Source organism: Diceros bicornis, chromosome 4 (assembly GCF_020826845.1).
Source record: "Diceros bicornis minor isolate mBicDic1 chromosome 4, mDicBic1.mat.cur, whole genome shotgun sequence".
Classification (NCBI taxonomy): domain Eukaryota; kingdom Metazoa; phylum Chordata; class Mammalia; order Perissodactyla; family Rhinocerotidae; genus Diceros; species Diceros bicornis.
In genome coordinates, this window is record NC_080743.1 from 80,522,071 (window position 1) to 80,548,095 (window position 26,025).

At 37.5% G+C, this 26,025-nt stretch overlaps 1 protein-coding gene across 2 annotated transcripts in view; it reads left to right on the top strand.

The window, feature by feature from the left end:
* Positions 1-26,025, top strand: part of KCNK2 (potassium two pore domain channel subfamily K member 2) — a 136,178-nt gene that overhangs the window by 91,050 nt on the left and 19,103 nt on the right. The window lies entirely within an intron of this gene.

A 26,025-nucleotide genomic window follows, 5' to 3' on the forward strand; every position in this document is an offset into this window, starting at 1 on the left:
GCCAGTTACCTTGTGTACAGATTTCCCCTGTTCAAAAAGATATTCTTTTACTTATTTTGTACAACTATACATATAGAAATGAACATTAGAATTTGACCCATGGAATTTTGGAAAATTTGAAATTTAAATCTTGATTTTGAAATTTTATAGATTGGAAATTAATTGGTGGGACGCCAGTCCTATTGTATTAGGGCTCCACCGTTATGACCTCATTTAAGCTTAATTACCTCCTTAAAGTCACTACCTCTAAATATAGTCACATTGGGGGTTAGAGCTTCAACATATGAATTTTTGGAGGACTCAATTCAAGCCATAACACTATCCTTTTGAATAAATTTCAATTTCTACACTAACTGGTTTATTTAATATGAAAAACAAATTTGTGTGCCTACTTATGAGTGACCTTCATGATTCTCAACCAAAAGTATGAGATATATATCATTGTGTTTTCATGCTATTGAACACTGGAAAGTAGTAAACTGTTTTTTTCTTAACATACATCTTTGGCTTCTACCTGGCCTTTTGAGCAACTTTCTGGTGACTGCATCTGTAGAAAGAGATGTGAGTAAAGACCAGGGGCCAGTGTATGCAAACCCTCTGGAGCTGCAGCTGCTCCAGACAGCTGAGCCAGTGAGAATGGAACTGTCCATTTGAGCAGATGTGTGTTTTCTATACAATGCAATTTAGGGAAATGACAAAATTGGGTCACAAATTCAAAAGAGAATGTGAAGAAAGAAAGGGAAAGACAATTTATAATTTATCTATAGACTATACAGGGCCAAAGTTTTGTAAAGGAAATACTACTAAAATTTCTACAGCAATGGAAAAAAGATTATTAGATAATTTTAGTTTTAAAGGGCATAATTAAATAAAAACCAACTAAATACATTCTCATTATCGTCTTTACAGAGATGAACCATGCCAGCTGACTGTTCACTATGTATTCCTTAGCTTCTGTACCTAAACCATTCCAGCTACTCCAACTTTGAAAAACTTTCTAGTTAGTTAGTTGGAAGTTCAGAAGCAACAAGGTTATTCCTAGTTTTCAACTTTGATGAATAAAAATGCTAAAGTTTGATAACGTGGAATCCTCTATTAAAAAATGTAACTAGTACATAATATAAAAGATACAAAATAATGTATAGCATCAAATTTCTAAGTGATAATACTAAAACGCATGCTTTCCCTGGATGAAAAGATTTTGGCTAGTAATAAGCCCCAGTCTTACACTATATTTTCAAAACCAAATCTTCTTAAATCATATTGGTTAAGTATAAACTTATAGCTCTAATCATATGTGGCCTTATTTCTGTTTTTTTTTGTGTTAAAATATATTCTGTTTCCAATGAAGACTAATTTTAATGAAAATATTATGTTCAGAAGTAAGGAAAAATAGTTTTTGATGAGCATGCTGAAATAAAACATGCTGGTATAGCTAATCCGTCTGAAATATTTGAAGAGGAAATGGTTAGTTGGAACAACATTACATTGTTTCAGAAGTGTCACATATAATTATAGTTGATCTGCATTCCTCAAGGAAAATAATAATAATCTCAATAATTTTTCCATGAGGCATAGGAGTTTCTGTAAAAATGTTTATTTGTTTCATTATTCTTAAAGCTCTAAGGGAGAATAGGCACATGTTCAACAGTAAAAATCGGTATGACGTTATCTTTTTCTATGAAGCTGTGTACCCGCTTCTGAGGAAATGATGTTTCCGTTTAGAAAATAAAGATTATTTAGGTATTCTGCATAGTACAGTAATACTGATATCTGAGGCAGGTATAATAAAAATAAGATGTGACTACAAAAGTCAGAAGGTAAATTCCTAAACAAGCAGGGAGTTGTGCATCCTTATTATGCATGGACATGTCATAGTAGTTCAGTTGGCTACTGTTCACATTCTTTCAGTTTGAAAGGCCTGTGATTTCTACATAGTTCTTATATTGATGTACATGTTCCACAGTGTCTGGAATGTTGCTGTCCATATGTGAGACAAACACCACCACAGCCACTACCACAGCATAGCAGTGTTGTCAGGCCATGTGGCACTAAGCTGGCCACAGTGAATGGATAGCCAAGCATCACTTCTTTATCAATATCATTTCTTTCGTCTCTGGAGGCGTTCATGCAAATGGAGATGCTCACTTTAGTAAGTTTGCCTTACATCATGTTAAGAAAACTCCCTTTGTTTGGGAAGCTCTAGTGCCAGGAAGCCTTGAAAGACTGTCCCTGAAACTTATATTTGGCCCTAGCATTGTGAAGGGACCTGAGAATATGGAGGACATAGTTTTCTTCTGCTGGTTACCTGGTGAGAGCATTTGGTCTTCTCAGAACTTCACTCAGGGTGTCGATGCCTCCCTTCAGTGAAAGAGCTGGGACTTGGCGGCTCTTTATCTTGGCCTGAGATGGGCATTTAAAGAGCAGTTGCAGCCTGGGCCCTGGAAAGGGTGCAGTAGAGCACTTTATCATTATTTCTTACGGAACAAGTGCTTTTAATATGAAAGTGTTATATGCCATTTGAAATAGTTTGGACTTTATTCTGAAAACGTTAGGGAGCCATTGAAGGATTTTAAGTAAGTGGAATGAATGATCTTGTCAACAATAGGAAGATGGATTAGAAACAAAGGTGGATGCAGGGACCTCAGTTGGGAGAAATAATAGCAAGAATCCAGGGAATACAGAAGGAAGGATCTATGGTGGCAGTGGGATGGAGATGAAAGTATGGATTTCAACATTATTTGGATAGGAGGAATAGGATTTGGTAACACATTATACGTGGGCAGTAAAGAGAAAGAGAAGATGACATTCATGATTCTAGTTTTGGATGGGATTATGAAACACAGGAAAATGAGAGATTCTGAGTAGATGGGAGGAATGAGAATGTCATTTTGGACATATTGTGAATGATAGATATGTTGGACATTCAGGTGGCTAATTCAAGTGTAGATAATTGGATATGCAAGCCTGGAATGTAGGAAAGATGGGAGCTGGAGAAATGGTTTGAATGGATCATCACAACATACATGACAATGGAAGTTGTGCCTATGGATGAATTCACCTAATGAAGATTTGTAAAGTAAGTCAACAATAGAGCTAAAAATGGTAGCTGGAGTAACACCTTCAGTTAAGGGGGTGGAGGCAGGGACTGTAAAGGACTGTTTAGCAAATAATGTCATCAACTAAATTGGTTCACGAGTAGGGTCTGTTGGAAGGGCAAAGGAGTTGAAGTTTTGAAGAGAGAATGGTTAAAGTGATGGGTCGGATTCACTAAAGACAACGGGGAAGAAAAGGAATCCAAGGAAAGGCTGACACAATAACATAAAATAGATAAATAAAGTAGCTAGAATTCTCTAGGAGGTTGTGCTCCAGGAGTGCCACTCCTGGAGGAAAAAATGTTAATGTTGCCCCCTTGGAATTGTGCTGTGCAGTGTGTATATCCTAAGATAGTTCTTTGAGCACATCGAGCACAGTTCCCAAGGGCAGCTTTCATGGTATATTTTATGGAAATGGGAGCCTTTGCAGCACAGCTAATAGAAAACTATTAGTTGTGAATGGTGCCCCCTGGAGTTGAGCAGTGCAGCGTCCTTGATCCTGAGAACTGTTGGGCATAAATACATGGTAACTATGGACAGTGGGCAGGATGGGATGGGAGGTGAACTTGGGAATGACAGTGCAAGGTGGCAGGAAAAGGAAAAGACTGGAGGCCTGGAGACCAGTTAGGAGATTGTTTAATGTCTAATTCATTCCTAAATCATTCGTTTATTCATTCATTAAAAAATATTTACTAAGTTCTGTATGAAGAGGGCTATGTGAGGTTCTGGGAGTAACTCTTCATCTGTGGTAGTCTGAGGCTGATTTGTGTATTGGGAGGATGCCATAGGTGGTACATTTCTTTATTGATCTTTATAATGTTTGCTCTTACTTTTCTTCTTCTACAGGTGGAAAAAGGAATTTTGAGTAAGAAGGCACTTAGTCTTTGATTAGTTCTTAAAATATACTGCTTTTACTTTTTTTTCTCTCTCTTCCTACCTCCATCCCTTCCTTTCTTTAATCTTCAGACAGCATACCAGACTTAGTAGTTGTCACTTTGATTTCTAACATATTTGGGGGAGGCATTACTATTTTCTTGGTGTTTTTTGTTGTTGTTCTCTTATTGAGTTACTGAAGTAGTTAAAAATGACTTTTGAAGTTGGACTGTGATCATAAGACTTCTCAGGTTTATATTTTAATGCGTAAAACTCATTTTTGGCCAAAAGGGGAAGAATAAAATAAAATAGAGGCAAGCCGTCTGATGATGGGCTATTAAAAATAAGCCATATATAAAGGGCCCTTCTTTCTGTCCCATGAGGAGGGAGGTGTCCCTCACTACGCTATGGGAAAAAGATCAGAGCAATCAGATTTGAGGTTCATCTGCTGGTCTATATTTGGCACTGCCTGGTCGTGCCAAGGAGAAAATTTCTTCTCTTTCCCGTCCCAGCCTCAGCTCAGCAAGTTCTTACCTATTTAGTAAATAGGCAATTGGAAAGGAGAATAAAAATAAAAGAACGAATAACAATATAAGACTTAAATTATGCTTTGAGGCAACAACTCTCACATGATTACATGTCTAATTTCTAAATGAGTTTTATGGACAGTCATTTCTGTAGAACCAAGACCCCAAATATGTCTCTACATAGTCTCAGTATTATAATTCATACTATGAACCTTTGTGGGTCTTATGCTAGGAAGTTCCTACAAGTCAAAATATATACTAAAAATAAAATAGGATTTGAGGGTAGTAAAAATGGAAATACTGGAGTGACGTCAGCATCATGGCGGAGTGAGCTTTCCCGTGAATTCTTCCCCCACAAAATACAACAAAAGTAACAGCCACAGACAAACAACGGAATCCCAGACAGTCAAAAGCTGGAGCGGAGGGATCCACACTGCCGCACATCTGAGAGCGGAACGTGCTGGGCCCCCGGAGGAAGTGGGGAGAGGTAAGGAGAACTCCGCTCCCTCCCCATCAGATCAGCGATCCGGTCCGCGCGGCTCCCAGAGAGGGGGGAGGGGCGGCCCTCGGCGGGAAACTGTAGCTCTTCGGGCGCTCTCAGCCAGTGGGAAACTCCCGCACAGAGGGCTCAGAGGAGCCACAGGGCTACCATCAACATCTGAGCAACCCAGAGAGCGGATAAAGAGGGGCAAACGAGAAGCCTCCCACGTCAGGGACCCAGAGGGCAAAAGAGAGAGCTCCCCCCTCCCCACAACCCGGAGTCTGCAGCTCGACCAGATCTAGCGGTCCGAGGCAGACCTGAATAAATTGGACTGGACCCGTGGATCGCAGTGGGGAAAAGAAACAAAACAAAACAAAACAAAACTGCGGATCGCAGCAGAAAAACTGGGGCAGAGCGCAGGGGGCTTAGACTACACAGCCCTTCACCACCACACAGTGGCGGCAGGTGGAAAGTGCAACCAGAGACTTCCAGGATGAGGAAAACCAAAACCAACACAGGAACCACAATGCAAAAATATATGAAATCACCAGACCAGAAACAAAATGACAAGCAACCAGAAATCAACCCTGAAGACACAGAAATCCATAAACTAAATGACAGAGATTTCAAAATAGCTATCATAAAAACACTCAACGAAATACGAGACAACACAGACAAACAATTAAATGAGATTAGGAGTTTCTTCACAAAAGAGATTGAAATCATAAAGAAAAACCTATCAGGGCTGATGGAGATGAAGAACACAATGGAGGAGATAAAGGAGAATCTGGAATCTTTAAAGAACAGAGCTGACAATATGGAGGAAAGAATTAGTACTTTAGAGGATAGGAATACAGATATACTCCAGATGGAAGAAGAGAGAGAACTAAGACTAAAAAGAAATGAAGAAAGACTCCGAGAAATATCGGACTCTATTAGAAAATGTAACATAAGAATTATAGGTATTCCTGAGGGAGAGGAGAGGGAAAGAGGAACAGAGAGCCTATTCAAGGAAATAATAGCTGAAAATTTCCCAAATCTGGGGAAGGAGCAGGAAATATCAGTAAGCGAAGCCAACAGGACTCCTATATATATTAACAGACAAAGGCCTTCACCACGACACCTAGTGGTAAGGCTAGCCAGGGTCAACGACAAAGAAACAATATTAAGGGCAGCTAGACAAAAACAAAAAATAACGTACAAAGGAACTCCCATCAGGCTCTCAGCGGATTTCTCAACAGAAACTTTTCAGGCTAGAAGAGACTGGAATGATATATTCAAAATACTAAAAGACAAAAACTTTCAGCCAAGAATACTCTATCCAGCAAAAATATCCTTCAAATATGATGGAGAAATAGTAACTCTCCCAGATAAACAAAAGCTAAGGGAGTTCATGGCCACGAGACCGCCACCACAAGAAATACTCAAGAAGGCCCTCAGGCCTGAAAACAAGAAGAGAAAGGGAACACAAAGCTTGGAGTAAGGAGAAAAGTAGGTAGACAAAATCAGAGAAATAGTAGATCTTTACCGGAATAGGTTAGCAACCACTTAAATACTAAACTCAAAGATCAAAGGAAGAAATTCACCAAAAATAAATTTAACCTCATCACTGTAAACACACAGCCACAACACAAGATAGAATAAGGTATAACAAGAGCAACTTAGAAGGGGAAGAGGAAAGTGACTGAATTGATTTAGTATAAGGAAATAGGAGGCTATCAGATAATGGACTATCTCATACAGAAGATTTTTCGCCCAAACCTCAAGGTAACCACTAAACAAATAATCAAATTAAAACCACATATGATAAACAAAGAGAAAACTAGAAGAATCATAAGACAGAACAACCAAACTGAATTGGCAGTCCAAAACAAATGGGACAAGAAACAAAGGAAATGCAAAAGAACCAGAAAATAAGTGACAAAACAGCAACATTCAACCCTCATATTTCAATAATTACCCTAAATGTAAATGGATTGAACTCTCCAATCAAAAGATACAGAGTGGCAGGATGGATTAAAAAGCAAGACCCAACAATATGCTGCCTTCAGGAAACACATCTTAGCACTAAAGACAAGCACAGGCTCAGAGTGAAAGGATGGAAGACAATACTCCAAGCTAATGGCAAACAAAAGAAAGCAGGTGTTGCCATACTCATATCAGACAAAGTAGACTTCAAGATAAAACAGGTTAAGAAAGACAAAGAAGGGAAATATATAATGATAAAAGGGACACTCCATCAAGAAGACATATCACTTATAAATATATATGCACCCAACATAGGAGCACCAATGTACATAAAACAACTATTAACAAACCTAAAAGGAGAAATCAACAACAACACAATAATAGTAGGGGATCTTAACACCCCACTTACAGCAATGGATAGATCATCCAGACAAAAAGTTAATAAAGAAATATTAGACTTAAATGAAAAACTGGACGAGATGGACCTAGTAGACATATACAGAGCACTCCACCCAAAAACAGCTGACTACACATTCTTCTCAAGTGCGCATGGAACATTCTCTAGGATAGACCATATGTTGGGAAACAAAGCAAGCCTCAATAAATTTAAGAGGATTGAAATCATAACAAGCATCTTTTCAGACCATAAGGCTATGAAACTGGAAATGAACCAGGAAAAAAAAACTGGGAAAGTGACAAAAATGTGGAGATTAAACAACATGCTACTGAACAACCAATGGATCATTGATGAAATTAAAGGAGAAATCAAAAACTATCTTGAAACAAACGAAAATGATAACATGCCATATCAAACCATATGGGACGCAGCAAAAGCGGTCCTGAGAGGGAAACTCATAGCGATACAAGCCCACCTTAACAAACAAGAAAAAGCCCTAATAGGCAACCTTAAATTACACCTAACAGAACTAGAAAAAGAAGAACAAACAAAGCCCAAAGCCAGCAGAAGGAGAGAAATAATAAAAATCAGAGCAGAAATAAATGATATTGAGACCAAAAAAACAGTAGAAAGGATTAATGAAACAAAGAGTTGGTTCTTCGAGAAGATAAACAAAATAGACAAACCCTTAGCCAGGCTAACTAAGAAAAAAAGAGAAAAGGCTCAAGTAAATAAAATTAGAAATGAAAGAGGAGAAATTACAACGGATACCATGGAAATACAGAGGATTATAAGAGAATACTATGAGAAATTATATGCCAACAAATTGGACAATCTAGAAGAAATGGATAAATTCTTAGACTTATACAACCTCCCAAAATTGAACCAAGAAGAAATGGAGAATCTGAATAGACCAATCACAAGTAAAGAGATTGAAATAGTAATCAAAAACCTCCCAAAAAATAAAAGTCCAGGACCAGATGGCTTCTCCAGTGAATTTTACCAAACATTCAAAGAAGATTTAATACCCATCCTCCTCAAACTATTCCAAAAAATAGAGGAAGATGGAACACTTCCTGAATCATTTTACGAGGCCAACATCACCCTGATACCGAAACCAGACAAAGACAATACAAAGAAAGAAAATTACAGGCCAATATCGCTGATGAACATTGATGCAAAAATCCTCAACAAAATATTGGCAAACCGAATACAACAATATATTAAAAAGATCATACACCATGATCAAGTGGGATTTATACCAGAGACGCAGGGATGGTTCAACATCCGCAAATCAATCAACGTGATACATCACATCAACAAAACAAAGAATAAAAACCACATGATCATCTCAATAGACGCAGAGAAGGCATTTGACAAGATACAACATCCATTTATGATAAAAACTCTCAATAAATTGGGAATAGAAGGAAAGTACCTCAACATAATAAAGGCCATATATGACAAACCCACAGCTAACATCATACTCAACGGGGAAAGACTGAAAGCCATTCCTCTGAGAACAGGAACGAGGCAGGGCTGCCCACTCTCACCACTCCTGTTCAACATAGTACTGGAGGTTTTGGCCAGAGCAATTAGGCAAGAAAAAGGAATAAAAGGAATCCAAATAGGTAACGAAGAAGTGAAACTCTCACTATTTGCAGATGACATGATTGTATATATAGAAAACCCTAAAGAATCTGTTGGAAAACTGTTAGAAACAATCAACAACTACAGCAAAGTTGCAGGGTACAAAATCAATCTACAAAAATCAGTTGCATTTCTATATGCTAATAATGAACTAACAGAAAGAGAGCTCAAAAAGATAATACCATTTACAATTGCATCAAAAAGAATAAAATACCTAGGAATAAATCTTACCAAGGAGGTGAAGGACCTATACAATGAGAACTACAAGACATTATTGAGGGAAATCTACGATGACATAAATAAATGGAAAGAAATCCCATGCACGTGGATTGGAAGAATAAACATAGTTAAAATGTCTATATTACCTAAAGCAATCTACAGATTCAATGCAATCCCAATCAGAATCCCAATGACATTCTTCACAGAAATAGAAAAAAGAATACTAAAATTTATATGGGGCAACAAAAGACCCCGAATAGCTAAAGAAATCCTAAAGAAAAAGAACAAAGCAGGAGGCATCACAATTCCTGACTTCAAAACATACTACAAAGCAATAGTAATCAAAACAGCATGGTACTGGTACAAAAACAGACACACAGATCAATGGAACAGAATTGAAAGCCCAGAAATAAAACCACACATATACGGACAGCTAATTTTCGACAAAGGTGCTAAGGACATGCAATGGAGAAAGGAAAGTCTCTTCAATAAATGGTGTTGGGAAAACTGGACATCCACATGCAAAAGAATGAAAGTGGACCATGTGCTATCGCCATACACAAAAATTAACTCAAAATGGATCAAAGACCTGAAGGTGAGACCTGAAACTATAAAACTCATAGAAGAAAATATAGGCAACACACTATTTGACATTGGGTTTAAAGGAATCTTTTCGGATGACATGCCTACCCAGACTAGGGAAACTAAAGAAAAAATAAACAAGTGGGACTTTATCAGACTAAAGAGCTTTTATAAGACAAATGAAATCAGAATCAAGATGAACAAACAACCAACCAGCTGGGAGAGAATATTTGCAAAACATACATCTGACAAGGGGTTGATCTCCATAATATATAAAGAACTCACACAATTGAACAACAAAAAAACAAACAACCCGATCAAAAAATGGGCAGAGGAAATGAACAGACACTTCTCCAAGGAAGATATACAGATGGCCAATAGGCACATGAAAAGATGCTCAACATCACTAATCATCAGGGAAATGCAAATCAAAACAACACTAAGATACCACCTCACGCCCGTTAGAATGGCTATAATCACCAAGACAAAAAACAACAAATGTTGGAGAGGATGTGGAGAAACAGGAACCCTCATACACAGCTGGTGGGAATGCAAATTGGTGCAGCCTCTATGGAAAACGGTATGGAGATTCCTCAAAGAATTAAAAATAGAGATGCCCTATGATCCAGCCATCCCACTACTGGGAATCTATCCAACGCACCTGAAATCAACAATCCAAAGAGGCTTATGCACCCCTATGTTCATTGCAGCATTATTCACCATAGCCAAGAAGTGGAAGCAACCTAAGTGTCCCTCGACTGACGACTGGATTAAGAAAATGTGGTATATATATACAATGGAATACTACTCAGCCATAAAAAAAGACAAAATCGTCCCATTTGCAACAACATGGATGGGCCTGGAGCGTATTATGTTAAGTGAAATAAGCCAGAAAGAGAAAGACAAACACTGTATGATCTCACTCATATGTGGAATATAAACCAACACATGGACAGAGAAAACTGGACTGTGGTTACCCGGGAAGTGGGGGTGGGGGGTGGGCACAAAGGGTGAAGGGAGTCATATATGGGGTGAAGGACAAACAAAAATGCACAACCCAAAATCTCACAATGTTAGAAACCATTAAAATATCAATAAAAATGTAAAAAAAAAAAAAAAAAAAAAAAAAAAAAAAATGGAAATACTTCTCTTCTAGAAAATATTTCTTTTCTCTTTTTTAATGTTAAATGAGATAAAAATGTAAAGTGCTCAGCTGTCAGATAATAATTGCTAATAAGGAAACTGAAGCACAGGAGGTAAGGTGACTTGCTTGACATTATACAGCTAGTAAGTGGTAGAATCATTAAGTAACCCAGGTGTCTTGACTCCTTGGCTCAGTCTTCCAGCCTTTTTGTGATGCTTCCTCACACGTGCTCAAAAAAGTTGGTTGTATGTTGGTTGGTTGTCTTCCTCTCCTCCTCCTCCTCCACCGTCCCCCTCCTTCCTTCCATTCTTCCTCCTTCCGACGTATGAGAAATAAGTACCCAAATCTGACCCATCTGTTACTATGTAGCTACTGATGAGGGCTTTATGAATTTAGTTTGGTCACTGATTGTGTTGTGGTTCATTTATAGATCAGTGAAATCTTGAAACCTAAAGTTTTAACATTTTTTAAATGAATGGAAATGATTTGTATGATTTCTAAAATGTGCATGGGCTTTGGAGCCCTTAGAACTGAGATTTAATTCTATCTTAACTATTTACCAGCTCTGCAGACTTCACCAAAATACCTAATCTCTCTGGGTCTTCATTTTCTTATAAAGTGAGATTTACCTTCCTTTATGAGGCTGATGTAAAGATTCAGTGGGTAGAGTGTGGGATGTGGCTAAATGCTTACTGAATGTTTGTTCTTTTCCTCATGGATTTCTGAAGAAATTAGTATCAAATTATTGTCCCAAATCAAATAATCCTATAAAGTTCTTAGACTATCATCTATATATCATATATTGTTCTATATAGAGCATGAAATGCTGTGAGTGCGTATATGTCTAAACATCTGGTTGAAATAATATGTAAACACAAAAGAAGAGATAAACAAGAACACATTAAGGGTATGTACATTGCTAGAATTTAATCAGAAACTCAGAGTCCAGAATAGCCTAGGAAAAAAGTAGGTACAGGAATTTCAAATATGTTGGATGTTCTGTGGACTTGAAAACTAGTTTCTGCATTAAATGTTCCATAAATCTACCCAGATTACTATTATCTTAATTCTTTTCTCGAATTAGAGCCACAGATTTTCTGGTGTCCTGATATGTGGACTGAGGTAGAATCCATTGTATTTTTCCTGTTATTAAACTGAGAGAGAGTAGCTCAATTGTTACCTTAAAAAATAAAAACATGCAGAAAGATTTCTTTTTTCTCTTTTTTAGATTTTAGATGGAACTCTCACTATTTATAAATTGTAACTTCTTTTTGCTTTTAGTATTTCACAGAATGTCATCTGGTAATGGAAATTCAGAGTAATTTTTTTATTCATTTGTACATAATAGGAAAATAAATTAAGTTAATAGTTTTTGCCTCAAAGCCCTTCATAAGTAAGTTCATTTTCCTTAGCTAGAGAGCATATTATGGGGATTTAATGAATCAAGATATAATGTTATCTGTCTCTTTTGAGAGACAGATACTTTGAGTTTTGATACTGTCGTCTGTTCCGAGAATTTGTATTAGGAAAAGTGGCCACCGTGAACTTTGCTTTCAAAATTATTTTTGGACTTTCTTCATCAAACCAAAGTATTCTGCTTGCCTATATTCAGAGCTAAAATCAATCACATTTTACACAAAAAAATCAAACCTTATTTTTGCTGAGAACACAAGCAGCTGTGTTTTCAAAGATGGATCAACAAGATGAATTTGTTTTTAGTTCCTCTTCATAGATGGCTCTTTCTAAAAGAATATTGGTTTGTGGTTGATTGGAGCTGAGAGTAGGGGAGACATTTTGAAGTTTAATCAGGGATCATTTAAGCATCTTTTACAAAAAAGTATGGTGATTTGTTTAGTGTTCAGTGGATGACACCCTAATTGTAATAAAAGAATTTAGTTCTTACTATCTCAAACTTGATTTGAACCAAAAGAATGGCTTCCAGTTAATATGTGTGCATGCACACACATGTGTACACACACACACACATACACAAAGATGTATAAAATCTCCTGTTTCTGAACAAGGAAGAACCCATGTTCTTCCTCAAGCAAAAATGTTAGTCATAAGTGCTATTCATTAGACATTTCCATTTGTCTCCCCTTCCAGATGCATGTTAGGATTGCACTTCCTCTTCCCCTTGTGGTTGGTGAGCTACAGGAATAGTTCTGGCCAATGAGTTGTGGGCAGAACTGATATAAGCAGCATGTGAAGAAGATTGAATCACACCTGTGAGTTCCTCAAGAGCTCACTTGCCTCTGGCACAATGACTCTAGGAGATCGTGGTGCTGTGTCAGCCTGGGTCCCTGAGTAACCACAATGAGCAGAGCCCGCTGCTGACATGTCGTGGGCATTTAGCACAAGTGGGAGATTAACCCTTGTTGCTTTAAGCCACTAAGATGAAGGGGCTGTTTGTTCTAGATTAAAACCTTCCCTATCCTAACTAATCCAGTAAAACATAAATGTTGCTGCTCTAGTTCAAGGAAAGAGTTAAAACAGTAATAATAACTTGGGAGATTTAAACTTTATGTTCCATGCTCATATTTGGTGAATTTTGTATTAGTTTCCAAATCTCTGATGGGCTTAGGTATATTATCTGCATTTATATTATCTGCATTTATTTTATTTAAGATTCACTAGTGGTTTTATTAAAATAGAAGCATCAAGGAAAGAGTTGAAGTAAAATAGAACAACCTGCTTTTTAAGAAAACTGTAGATGGGCTTTAAATTGTATGGAGACCAGATATTCCTGTCCTATAAAAAGATAATCTCTGCTCTCATTCAGAATTATATACTTATTCAGGATTGGGTCCAATGATACTGAGTCTGTTTTATACGTAAACTTTCCAGAAGTAAAAATCTTGAACTGATGTTAAATTTTATAAAACCAATGCATAATGCCAAAATAATCACAAATACAAAAGAACAGGATATCCTTGTATGGTATTATTTTTGAAATTTATTAGGTTAACTGTATGGAATTGTTGACATTCAACTATTTTTGACCTTAAGAATCCCAATTTCATGTGATTCAACCTAATATTCTAAGGAACTGTATTTACAAACCAGATGCTGCAAATATTATAATTATCATATTATAATCTTTACATTGATTATAACCTATATATTAGGCAAAATCATATTTGGCTAGACATTTCTGGTATATTTTCTTTATTCATTATTTGGTTAAAACTTTTCAAAATTCTATTTTGATCATGTGTAGACTTTAAACTGATTATCTCCTCTTAACTTGAAAATAGACCAATTTATTGTACTTGCATGTTCCACAGATCTATCCTTGTTACACTTGTCATTCCAGACTGTAGCTCCAGATTTCCCTCTTTTTTTCTTACCTGGCCATGTTATAACTGCTTCTCCTGGTGCTGAAGCTCTTTCTGGGACCACTTCACTCGAATCATGGATACAGACTCCCCACTTTATTCCCCACAGTACAGCTAATATGAGGCTGAAACAGTTTATAACTTTGTGGAAGGCTTAAAGATAACTTAAGGGAATTATAGAGCAGAAAACGAAAATTTTATGCTGGGAAATCAGGCAGTACTTGTCATCTGCTCAAAGGGCCCCTGCTTGACCTCCATCTGTGGGTTGGTGGCATATTGCAGGGGTCTGCGTATCACGCTAGACGAGTTCATTCTATTGAGTAATTCCCTCTCCTGAGTGCAGGGACCAAAATAGCAGAAGACCAGTTGACACAATAATAATATGACATATACAAAATATATATGTGCTATATATGCAGATATACTCTCGCTCAAATGGAGATAGCTATTTAAATTATTAAATGTGATACCAGATGTTTTAGCCCCAAGCAACTCCATTTGGATTGCTTCCTCAGGTAAGGGTGTTCCTAGGAACAGTGGATAGGGACTTGACTTACCTGTCTGTCATTAAACAAAGAAACATTCTCATCAAAGTAGTCACTCCATAATGAAGGGGGTCTGACTCCAAGTATGAACTCTATCTCAAATTATCAGGATGCTTATGATTCCTAAAATGTCTGTTTTTATCACCCTTAGAATTAAAAAAAAAAACGAATAACTTCTCACATCTTCTAGCTCTTTATCTCTGCTACACACAGTTGCTCATAACCACTCTGGTGTTGCTATTTTCATAACCTCTCTATATCAACAAGCACTTTGTTATCTTTTGAGCAAAATATTTTGTATGAAATATTGCCCTAAAGCTAGGTAGAAAATCAATCATATTGGGGAACCTTACTATACAAAGGAATTTATTTCCAAAATTGGAGACTATGTGTATCAATATGATAATATTATTCATGGAATTCCTCACAAATGCAAGGCTTCTAATGTGTTGGTGCCTTTTAATTTCCTAGTGCCTATAGTGAGAAGCTAAGATATTTCTGGTGAGAGTATTTTTATGCAATCTAGTGTAGGTAACGACGTTTCGGTCAATGATGGGGCTGCATATATGACAGTGGTCCCATAAGATTAATACCATATATCCTAGGTTTGCAGTAGGCCATACCATCTAGGTTTGTGTAAGTACACTATGATGTTCACACAGCAACAAAATTGCCTAGCAATGCATTTCTCAGAACGTATCCCGGTCGTTAAGCGACGTGTGACTGTATATATGCATCTTTATATGTTCATCTTTATAAATATAAGAATATATGTACATACATATTATATATATTATATGCATTATATATATATTAATCTTTACTCCTATTTGTATCATTTCTACCACACTTTGAGAGGCTGTTGGACAGATTTAGCCTAAATATAAGCTTGGTTTAATGACTACTGTTTTGTATTCAAAACATGTTTCTGAATGAGCAATAAAGGCTCCAAGGACATTTATAAGCAGGGCAGGATAAAAAGTGCTGTCTTGTTTTGAAGCCACATGGACTGCAACATGCAAGCTTTGTCATAAATGTGAATTGACCAAAAGGCAGTATAGTCTGAGTATAGGAGAAATAAGGATTTCACTGAGTAGTGTTCCTGATATGCAAGTTGGGGACTGTTATGCCAGCTGCAAAAGGTGCGTAGAACAACTGGCTTCATTCCACAAGCGCTCATTGATTTTTTTGTTCATCAAACATGTTTTAATTGCTCATGGTGTGTCAGGCATTTTACTAGGTATTGGGAATAGAGGTATAAAAAAAGTCAGTATTTGCTCTCAAGGAGAAATTTATAGGTAAATGCTTATAAGCATGTACCAGTAATTACTACAGGGTAGGCACTATGGCAGAGATATAAAGAAGATGCTTTATGTGCAATGGTATGCAGAAATGGAATTACTCCATTTAATTGGGTGAATTGGTAAAATTGCATAAAGAAGGTGACGTCCCTGACTTCTCTCTTTCTTTCTCATTTTACATTCAATCCTGTGGCGTTGATCTGAAAATGCATCCAGAATTCAAACCACTTCTCACCTTCTCATCATCCTTTTCTGTTCCACCATTAGCTCACATCTAGATTATTCCAAAAGCTGCCTACCTGGTCTCCCTGCTGTCACCTTGGCTCTATGTAAAGTCTGTTCACCACCAAGATGCCTGAATAACCCTTTGGAAAAAGTCATATCATATCGTTTCTCTGCTTAGAAGCTTCCTGATGTCTCCCCATTGTTCTCAGAGTAAAACTTAGAAGTCTGTAAAGAAGCGTAAAAGGTTCTACGTGATCTCGCCCCCATTACCCTAACCTCTTCTCTTGCTATTCTTTTTCCCCTTGCTCACTCTGCTGCAGCCTCCCTACCCACTTGCTGATCCTCCCACACGCCAGGCCCGCTCCTGCCTTAGTGCTTTCACACTGACTGTTCCCTCCATCATGAATGTGCTTTTCCAGGATATCTACCTGGCTCACTTCCTAATATCTTCAAGTTGTTTTTATAAACAACTTCAGTTTTTAATAATGAAAACAATTTGCTGTTCCAGAAACAAGTTTCAGGGAGAAGAATCTTCTCTATAAAAATAAACTCATCAAAATTATAAATATTATAACTTTTACTTCTTCAATTTAAAATGCTCCTCTGCAGTACTACCCCTCCGTTCAACATCTTTCTGTGTCATCACATATCAAAGAGAAAACAGTATTACAGCAAAGCTTGATTGTTTAATTTAATGTAAGAATTTGTACAATGATTTTTTAAAATCTTTGGCCTTAGTGGCCTTTCTCTTTTATAGATTAAAAATGCTGCCTCAGTCCGGCACCATGACCTCGTGGTTAAATTTGGCATGCTTGGCTTCGGTAGCCTGAGTTTGCAGGTTCGGATCCTGGGTGTGGACCTACACTACTCGTCAGCCATCGTGTGGCTGCAACCCACATACAAAATAGAGGAAGATTGGCACAGATGTTAGCTCAGGGTGACTCTTCCTCAACAAAAAAATTAAAAAATAAATAAAACCTGCCTCAATAACCGGTGTTTGGGAGAGAACATCTTTGTCTTTATCATATGTCATTTTATCAATGAGGCCCACACCTTGACCATCCCATTTAAAGCTGAAACTCCTCTACCTCCAACACTCTTGATTCTCCTTGCCCTGCCCTGTTTTTCATCATATTTACAAACTTCTAACATTCTGTGTGATTTACTCATTTATTATGTTTCATCGTTTATTGCCTATTTCTCTTCCCAGAAGGTATTGTTCATAATGGAAGGAATTTTTTTCTGTTTTACATCATCAAAAGGAAGTAGATTAGTGCTTTTCACGTTTTCAGTAGAATCAAAGCATACTGACTTTGATGGTGTTTATTTGTTCTATGATTGTTTACAGATACAAAATAAACTATAATTAGTATTTAAGGGATGATTAATTTCATAATTAAATATCTTGGCATATAAGCTACTTAAAATTTTCAATAAGCTAAAACTGTTTGTTTCAAGAAAAAAAAAAACTTGAGTAGTTACTGTAAGATGTAGTACAAAATTTGATACCATCAAGCTAGAAACTAGTTCAAAAATTAGTATCTAGCTGCAACAAAATGTCAGGAAAATTTCATTTTTATTCCCAATGTGATAATTTCTTGGCAGTTTTAATATTTTTATTGTTATTGTTGTTTGTTTTGTTTTATTTTAAAATAATTGGTTCTTATTATTTCCCGCTGCTATATTAAAGAGTATCCCCCCACCCCCACCCCATGAGAAAATACTGCTTATAGCAGTTGATTCTATTTTAAGCATTAGGAAATTTTTCCAGAAAGTTTTAATATTTTTAAACTTTCTAAGTTATGTAAAATTGCAAATTTGCTGATTTGAAGGGCATTTATTTGATTTGAAAAGTAAAATATATGCATGAGTGGAGAAAAATGTAGGCAGGAAAGATGACTTGTATATAACTGACATGTTTCTAGAGAACAATACATATAATAATAGTACAATACATATAATAATAAAGGGAAGAGGGTGCTTAGAGAAGTTATTTTCTTAACATGAAATTTTTTTTTTTTTTTTTTTGTGAGGAGATCAGCCCTATGCTAACATCTGCCAGTCCTCCTCCTTTTTTTGCTGAGGAAGAGTGGCTCTGGGCTAACATCCGTGCCCATCTTCCTCTACTTTATATGGGATGCTGCCGCAGCATGGCTTGCCAAGCAGTGCGACGGTGCGCGTCCGGGATGCGAACCGGTGAACCCTGGGCCGCCGCAGTGGAGCGCGCACACTTAACTGCTTGCACCACCGGGCCGGCCCCTTAACATTAAATTTTTAATATGGAGTTCTAAAAGAGGAATGGGTATGTTTTCCAAAATCTCCAATTACAAACTATAGTTACCTCTAATGCATCATGCTAAATAATCTACTGCTTATTTTTTTATTTAGAATACTTTTGCTCAAAAATGCTGGCTTCATGGGGCCGGCCCAGTGGTGTAGCAGTTAAGTTCGTGCATTCCACTTCGGTGGCTCAGGGTTCACTGGTTCAGATCCTGGGCATGAACGTACTCACTGCTCATCAAGCCATGCTGAGGCAACATCCCACATAGAAGAGCTAGAAGGACCTACAACTAGGATATACAACTATGTTATTGGGGCTTTGGGGAGAAAAAAGAAAAAGAGGAAGATTGGCAACAGATGTTAGCTCAGGGCCAATCTTCCTCAAAAATAATTCTGGGTTCAAAATAGTTGTTAATTTCAAATAGCGCAGGTTTTCTTATCTCATTGGAACTTAGCAGGATTGCTCTTTATTGGAAATGATGTGTCTGAGATTCAGTTTGATCCACTTAGGAATTCTGAGTAAGCAGCTTTGGGAAAGAAGTCGTACTGCCTTCCCCTCCCCTCAACAATTTTACACACTAAAATATCCCCAGAACACTGATACCACTTAAAGGCTAATCTAGATATTTTATCTTTATGTCTGTATGGTTTTTATAATTTGAGAGGGAAATGTTTGGTGATGCTTATGCTTGATTGGAATAAAAGTGTTCCTGGCTTTGAAATGTCATGTAGTTTAAAGCCTATCAAAAATGAAAATGTTTTGTACAGTTTTATATTCAAGATAGACAAAGGTTTTGTTATCCCACATTTGACCAGTGAGAGAGCTCACAGTTTCATGTAGTTCTTTTCATGCAGTGAGAGGGTGATGCCATCATTAATGTTTTGAAGGAGGGCTAATGAAAAGTGACCAAGTTAGAATACTCTTCTTATTTTAAATAAGCAGATTCAACCTTACAAAAAAGTTCCCTCAATTTTATAAGCATTGTAGGCTATGGGATTATTAGAAGTGATGGTTATTGGAAAGTTAAATAGTAATGTGCTAAAGCTGGATCTCATAAAACAGTACTTCCTTAAAATAAACAGAAGTATTAGAAATATAAATTTGAAGTTGCCTTTAGAACCTCTACCTTTCCAGAAAAACCCTAGGTTATCATGATTAAAAGTGTAGGTTCTATAAACTGAAAAGACATAACTCAAAATGTTGTTTTAAAAGTTCTTGCAGGGCTGGCCCGGTGGCATAGTGGTTAAGTTCGTGTGCTCTGCTTCGCTGGCCCGGGGTTCGCGGGTTCAGATCCCAGGTGCAGACCTACACACTGCTCATCAAGCCATGCTGTGGCAGGCATCCCACATACAAAATAGAGGGAGATTGACACAGATGTTAGCTCAGGGCCAATCTTCCTCACACACACAGAAAAAAAGTTCTTGGGAAATGTCAAAGTTCTAGAATTTAATATTTGATAAATGTTCTGTGTTTAACCCATTTCTCCCATTGTCTGTTTGTAGGTCTTTGCATACATCTGTAATTTGACACTGCCAATTGGGCCAGAAACAACTTCAGGTGTATATGTCTGCATCATTGCCTCTCGGAACCTGTTTACTATTACAAACACATTCCATTGTCCACATTTGGCTTTCATGAATAGCATGATATTCTTGTATATACTAAAGCTGTCAGGTAGCTGGGTATTTATCTTACAAAGTAATTATTTATGTGGCTTGCCCCTTATTGGACAATCTAGCCATTTGAAGAGATTTTTGAACTAGAGAAAGATGAATTGGTTAATTCTCTCTTCTCTTTCCCTGGAAGTTTCCACCTTCCATTATTCAAAATGCACAAGCAACCAACTTTTACATCTGAAGGAAAAGAAGATAAGGAGGCTAGTGAGAGGGAACTTGGGAATAGTTAGGCCTTTGAGAGCTTTGTTATGAGCCCTGAAGAGGTTAAAATCAGACCCAGGCACAGCTTCCGTCTCACGCCCCATCTCTGAGCATTGGTTCAACGTGAGCGATAATGAAGCTGGCTTTACTTAGTCAATATCAAATCAAAAGCAATAAGTAACGCTGGCAAGACACCTGGAGAGGCATTTGGATTTGTCCTTGCATCTCCCCTGCCTGTTCTCACCTTCCTGAATATTTCTTGCCCCTTTAGTACTTGATGTAATACAGGCTTCATAAAATAACCAGACCACAGTATAGTAGAAACCCATTATAACACAGCTCTCTGTTAAATGGATACAAACAAAAATAGGTCAAATCGTGTTCTCTAAGGAATAAAGTGAGATCATAAGTGCTGTAGTTGAAAGTCAGCCAGCCCGAGGAGATTAGCAGTGGAAGTGAGGGGGTTCCGTTTCTTTTTCTCCCTCAGTAGAGCTCTTTACTATTTATGTAGCATGAGTAGATGCTTTCTTTGGATAGCTCCGACCGCCCCAGGCAAGGGTGGAGGGGTGTGTGCCCATCATGCTGCCTTTCTGGATACTGTTTAGAAGCATATGTTGGGATATTAAATTATAGCTCTTTGACTTTCCTTTCACAATGGTTGCTTCCTATGTTTTATCTTTACATTCAGAGGTGTTGTTTTTCCCTAAGTTCTAAATCCATAAGCCATTGGTGAACATAGCTGGGGAGACAGGTTCACGGCATTTCTGATCTGTATGTACAACACCCTGCACTTTTCTGGGGTGAGATGCCAGCCATGCTGTGCTGTCACCTCCTCAATATTTCCATTGCCCCTTCTTTTATTTTCTGTCTTTTCTTCCTGTTTCGTAGACAGCCTCATTACAGTTTGGCGAAATTAATTGAAATACGGTGGGCTGCTTGTGAGACAGAGCATGTCCTGCACAGTGAGCAGCGTTTCTGTAGGACTAATTTGGCAGGGCTATAATGGGTTTGGGAAAGGCAGCTGTGAACACTTACTTCATGTGCAGTGAACACGTTGCGTTATTAGACCCTCTCTGCTACTTTTACTTATTGAAATAGAGTCGGGGAAAATTTCTGGTTTTGCATTATTTTCCAAAGATACATGACCACTTTTACTTTTTCTCCTCAAAGTTTTTTTTTTTAAACATTCATAAAAGAATAAAAGCATGATTTTTTGTAGCCCAGTTTAAAGATGGTAGTGGAAGGGCATTCTCTGGACCAGGCTGTCCAGTAGAAATATAATGCACAACACAAATGGGAGCCACATATGTAACCTTAAATTTTCTGTTAGCCTCATTAAAAAAGTAAAAAGAAACAGATTAAATTAATTTTAATATTTTTTTTATTTAACCCAATATAGCCAAACTACTATCACTTTAATATATGAATGTTGAATAATGTAGAACTTATGAGTGAGATATTTTACATTCTTTTTTGTAATAAAATTTCAATATCTGTTATATATTTTACACTTAGAGCCCATCTCAAACAGACTGACCACCTTCAAAGTGTCCAGTATCCAGAATGGTAGTGACCACTGAAGTGGACAGCATAGCTGATCAGAATATGGATTATAACCTATATTATAGAATATAGACTAAGAATCTCTGGCAGTAACCTGTTTTGAAATAAAACTGCTTCTTCTGTGCTAATGATAGAGATTGTATTGTTCCTCCCAGAAATTTTATTGTCCTTAATTGATATCATTTCAAGGAGTTAGAAAAGAGAAGGGTAAAAGGCCAATTGCAAAGGCAGTGACATAAATGTGTAAATTCCCATTACTTACTCTTTCCCCTATCTGAGGCAGTTCTTGGAGAATATCTTTGAGCTTTGTATCGCTATTGCTACCTCTGCATTTCATCTAATGTGTCAATGTGAACAGCTGTACATGGATCATCAATTATTTCAGAAGATTTCTGTATGTGTCGACCACCCACACCCATGCAATTATAGATGGGAGAGTATACTCTGTGAGAGAAATTTCTAGAAGCAGTTTCCCACTTGAAAAAGAAGTTGGAAATATAGCTTTCCTGGATCTGCTGAGACCATATTATATACTTTCTCTCATATTCCATTATGCAAAGTTTAAATATGATAAAGATATTTGTAAACTGATTAACCATATATTCAGAGATAAATGCATTAACCTCAAAATAACAGCAACAAAAAACAACAAAATGAGGCCTTTTTCTCTTCTCACTTCTGTATTATTCACTTCTCATCTCCTTTTCACACTCTAAAACTCTCCAACTGCCCATCTGTAACTTGCACTGACACTGATTCTGGTGATGCACCTGGTCAGAGCCTGCTTTAGCCCTGGAAGCTGAAATAACGTTTTCCTTTGACTTTCATAGACGTAAAGAATACATATCTGGCACTGCTTGGAATAGAATTTCCAATGTGATTACATTTCATGAATACAAACTGGATTTAAAGGCTTTAAATTTTAAAACAATCACCTTTAATTTCAAGAAAAAGCAGCTGATTTTATCTGCACAATTCAGTTTTTTTAAAGCTCTATGGGGCAGCCACTGTGTTTCAGGCACTGAGATTGGTGCTGGAGATAGGATGACACAGTTAGACGCATTCTCAGGCCTCAGTGACCAACGTCCAATAGGAAACATGATAGACATAAACCAGTAGCCACAATACAATACATGGCTATCAAAGTATGTACATAAATAGTAGTTTGAGGGAATTTATGGGGGCTGGGAGAGTGTAGAGATGATGCTTCATGGTGAATAGCTAGAATACTGAAGGAAGGAGCCAAGAGGGACCAATGGGCTAAGACACTAATGGACCAAGCATCTACAAGGCTCAGTGCAGTCGCAGTACAGGGTAATGGTGGTAAGAAAGTAAAGGAACTAGAGAGATGGGAGTTATGGTCAGAGATTAGGTCCAGGATAGGGACATGTGAGCAGGTGCTGACCTACAGCAAAGGTTAAACTGCTGGGAAGGCTGGAGGTAGAGTTGTTGAGGCTGCTGTGCTCCCTGAGTCATTCACATGGAGGTTGAAATTCCCCTAAGATGATGACAGGAGCTGCTGTGCAGGGAACACTTTATAATCAACCACTATTTACCATCTCAACTATGACGTGACCTACTTTGGATTATGATATCCCTACCTCTGAAATATTCCTCTCGTCTCATGTTCCAGTTCTCAATAAATATCACTTAGTATCTGTTCATTTGCTCATGCCAAAATCTTTCCAGTCCTTCTTGATACTCTCTTCTTCCTCACCTCCATGGCTCATACATCACAAGTTCTAGTGATGGTATCACCAAAACACATATCAATGCTGTCCTCTACTCTCTGTCTCCATACGACTACTTTGATTGTGTATCTCCCTGGCTCCAAAACTGCAGGATTTTAGTCTACCTGATCCACCACAATAGCATCCCAACTCGATATCTTCCTTCCCTCCTCACCTCTCACTGATCCATTTCCTTTCTCCAGGGGTCTCCCAAATTTTTATTGTGAATCAGTATTAGTAAAAAAATTTTGAGTGTGTGCCTCCACTGTATGCCTATTTTTTATAAATTACTTGCATGTACTACTGTGTTTCTGTACCAATATATTAGATATATACTTAAGACATATGCAAAGGTAGAACTATTAAAAGATGAAAATGAAGTAGTTTTAAAATGCTTTAATTGTACTTACTGATAACACAAAAACTTTTTTGCTCTCACTAAAAATTATTAATAATGAGAACTATATGTTTTGTATGCTCCGTTACTTTTTCAGATCTGGATTTAATACTCCATATTGTGGTATTTGCTAATTCTACTTCATAATGCAGTTTATTTTGATTCTTGATTTAATGGCTGTCGTGTCTGAAAAAGATAACTCATGTAGACATGTAGATCCAAATGCAAGAAGTATATTTTTTGATTTTTGGCTATTAAACATTGTTCTCATTTTTCAATATCATTCACTAATTGTGCAAATGGTTTTCTTGAGCTAGAAAATATACATCTTCACTGATGTCAAACTGTTGTTTCTAAGGTCAGTCCACGTTTAATATCTGCTGAAACCATTTGTTTGGTAGATTTTTCAACAGTTTGTAAAATCCTTCTTCCAAGTTTGTTAAGTATTAAGATGTGATTTGATAAGTGGTGCCTCATTTGGGGGGACACATATAACAATGACAACATTTCCAAGCACTCATTTTATTTTATTTTTTATTATTTATTTATTTATTTATTTATTTATTTATTTATTTATTTATTTATTTATTTATTTATTTTTGTGAGGAAGATCAGCCCTGAGCTAACATCCATGCCAATCCTCCTCCTTTTGCTGAGGAAGACCGGCCCTGAGCTAACATCTATTGCCAATCCTCCTCCTTTTTTTCTTTTTTCCCCTTTTCTCCCCAAAGCCCCAGTAGATAGTTGTATGTCATAGTTGCACATCCTGCTAGTTGCTGTATGTGGGACACGGCCTCAGCGTGGCCGGACAAGCGGTGCGCCGGTGCGCGCCCGGGATCCAAACCCGGCCGCCAGCAGCGTAGCACGTGCACTTAACCGCTAAGCCACGGGGCCGGCCCCCAAACACTCATTTTAAAAGTTCTCCTTCCGTTGTACACATTTAAAAACATTTTTGAACAGCAGTTGACATCTTATAAATCTTATATCCCTTAAAGGGGTAGATTAGATGGATTTGTTTGTTTCAAAATATCTTCCAGGTGGCATCCTACAGAAAATATTTGTCATCACAGAGCGGGTCATCAAATTTTAAGAAAGAAAAATGCATAGGTGATCTTTATGTGTTATGCCACGAGGTAACCAGTATGTTGGTGCCTAAGATTTTCACGGCCACATTCCATCCTATTACTTACTATTACAGAAATTCTACTATTTAAAGATCTCGGTTTTATAAAAGTAACCACATTGCTGATGTCCTCTAGCCCATACATTCAAATATACCAGAATATGCTGGCAGCAATGAAGTGAGGGAGCCCCTGTCAACCTGCCCATCGTGGAAATCCCGCTCTTCCCTCAGCATTCCTCCTTGGACCACAGGGACCAAGTGAGGGCACTAGAGTCATTCCATATATTAAATGTTAGTAGCAGCGTAATAAAAATAAATAATAGTAGAAGTCCTGTTCTTTTCTCTGCATTCCCAGGAATTTTTGTCAGCACATGGGGTGCATGCACAGAAACCAAAACCCAAATTTGATAATGTTATTTTCTGCTTCAGATTTGTCAGTTGCCTCACATTGCTCTGAGAATAAAGTTCAAAATCTTTCAATTAACATGATTTCTGTGGTCATGCACAATTTGGGCCCAGCCTAACTCTCAAGTCTCATCTTGTGGATTTGTTAGAATCTTGCCACTTGGACCTTCTTTCGGTTCTCTGAGTGTACCAAGCTCTTTTTCACATCAGTCCCTTCCCTTCCTGCCTGCTCTGCCCTGGCCTTGAACTCTCTTCTCCACACCCATCATGTTGATTATGTGGGTCTCGGATTAAATGTCACATC